This window comes from Colletes latitarsis, unplaced genomic scaffold (genome assembly GCF_051014445.1).
Source record: "Colletes latitarsis isolate SP2378_abdomen unplaced genomic scaffold, iyColLati1 scaffold0044, whole genome shotgun sequence".
In the NCBI taxonomy this organism is placed as follows: Eukaryota; Metazoa; Arthropoda; class Insecta; order Hymenoptera; family Colletidae; genus Colletes; species Colletes latitarsis.
In genome coordinates, this window is record NW_027488394.1 from 175,001 (window position 1) to 177,500 (window position 2,500).

Below are 2,500 nucleotides of genomic sequence, written 5' to 3' on the forward strand. Positions count from 1 at the left end.
GTCCATCGGTTGCTCGATGAAATCGATGCGATAAACTACAGCCGTCTCGGCTGGTCGTCGTTAGTCGCGCGAGCAACGATGGCCGCAAAATCGACGCGTCGTCGTTTGCGATTATTCGCCTCAAGTTAGCCATGAGTATGTATAACATTCATTTACGAACGAACGCGGCAGCGTCCATCGGTTGCTCGATGAAATCGATGCGATAAACTACAGCCGTTTCGGCTGGTCGTCGTTAGTCGCGCGAGCAACGATGGCCGCAAAATCGACGCGTCGTCGTTTGCGATTATTCGCCTCAAGTTAGCCATGAGTATGTATATTATTCATTTACGAACGAACGCGGCAGCGTCCATCGGTTGCTCGATGAAATCGATGCGATAAACTACAGCCGTTTCGGCTGGTCGTCGTTAGTCGCGCGAGCAACGATGGCCGCAAAATCGACGCGTCGTCGTTTGCGATTATTCGCCTCAAGTTAGCCATGAGTATGTATATTATTCATTTACGAACGAACGCGGCAGCGTCCATCGGTTGCTCGATGAAATCGATGCGATAAACTACAGCCGTTTCGGCTGGTCGTCGTTAGTCGCGCGAGCAACGATGGCCGCAAAATCGACGCGTCGTCGTTTGCGATTATTCGCCTCAAGTTAGCCATGAGTATGTATATTATTCATTTACGAACGAACGCGGCAGCGTCCATCGGTTGCTCGATGAAATCGATGCGATAAACTACAGCCGTTTCGGCTGGTCGTCGTTAGTCGCGCGAGCAACGATGGCCGCAAAATCGACGCGTCGTCGTTTGCGATTATTCGCCTCAAGTTAGCCATGAGTATGTATATTATTCATTTACGAACGAACGCGGCAGCGTCCACCGGTTGCTCGATGAAATCGATGCGATAAACTACAGCCGTCTCGGCTGGTCGTCGTTAGTCGCGCGAGCAACGATGGCCGCAAAATCGACGCGTCGTCGTTTGCGATTATTCGCCTCTGGCTATCCGTGAGTATGTATAATATTCATATACGAACGAACGCGGCAGCGCCCATCGGTTGCTCGATGAAATCGATGCGATAAACTACAGCCTTCTCGGCTGGTCGTCGTTAGTCGCGCGAGCAACGATGGCCGCAAAATCGACGCGTCGTCGTTTGCGATCATTCGCCTCAGGCTATCCGTGAGTATGTATAACATTCATTTACGAACGAACGCGGCAGCGTCCATCGGTTGCTCGATGAAATCGATGCGATAAACTACAGCCGTCTCGGCTGATCGTCGTTAGTCGCGCGAGCAACGATGGCCGCACAATCGACGCGTCGTCGTTTGCGATTATTCGCCTCAGGCTATCCGTGAGTATGTATAACATTCATTTACGAACGAACGCGGCAGCGTCCATCGGTTGCTCGATGAAATCGATGCGATAAACTACAGCCGTCTCGGCTGATCGTCGTTAGTCGCGCGAGCAACGATGGCCGCACAATCGACGCGTCGTCGTTTGCGATTATTCGCCTCAGGCTATCCGTGAGTATGTATAACATTCATTTACGAACGAACGCGGCAGCGTCCATCGGTTGCTCGATGAAATCGATGCGATAAACTACAGCCGTCTCGGCTGATCGTCGTTAGTCGCGCGAGCAACGATGGCCGCACAATCGACGCGTCGTCGTTTGCGATTATTCGCCTCAGGCTATCCGTGAGTATGTATAACATTCATTTACGAACGAACGCGGCAGCGTCCATCGGTTGCTCGATGAAATCGATGCGATAAACTACAGCCTTCTCGGCTGGTCGTCGTTAGTCGCGCGAGCAACGATGGCCGCACAATCGACGCGTTGTCGTTCGTTTGCGATTCGCTTCAGGCTACCCGTAAGGATGTATATTATTTTATTACTTCCTCGCCGTCATCAGGACGTTTCGTTCGGAGCACGACGACGAGCACACACGCCACCGGGCAAAGCGGGATACGCAAGTTCAAACCGTAAAGGAACGTCGCGAAACGATGTTCGACGGCGTCTCGTTCCTCGGCTGTAGATCCTTGGGCGCTTTGTTTCGGCCCCTGCGCGTTGTGTGTGACAATCGGTCGTCGTCTCCTCTTCGAGCGAGCGCAACGTAAACAGCCAGCATCGTATCTCCGACCGAGACGCGTATATAATGGAAAAATTGACGGCGGGTGACATCCTCGATCGTCGCAACGATGGGTCTTATTTTCTCTTCTCCTCCTCTTTCTTTCGTTAGTAATGGACGTTTTCTTGTTTTTGTTCGAGATCTTTGTTTAGTAATGGACGTTTTTGTGTTATGTTCTTTCGTTTCTTTGTTCGTTTCGACCCAATCGTGTAAACGACGACGCGCGTCACCTCACGCCAGCATCGATCTACCATTAATACGGCGATTCTCGTTCGTCGAGAGAACCTATGGTCTGCACGGGCTCTCCAACGCTTGTGCTTTTAGCTTTGCAATGGCGACGGACGGGAGAGACGCGAGCGGGAACAAACAACGTGTTGTTTGTTCTCTCGT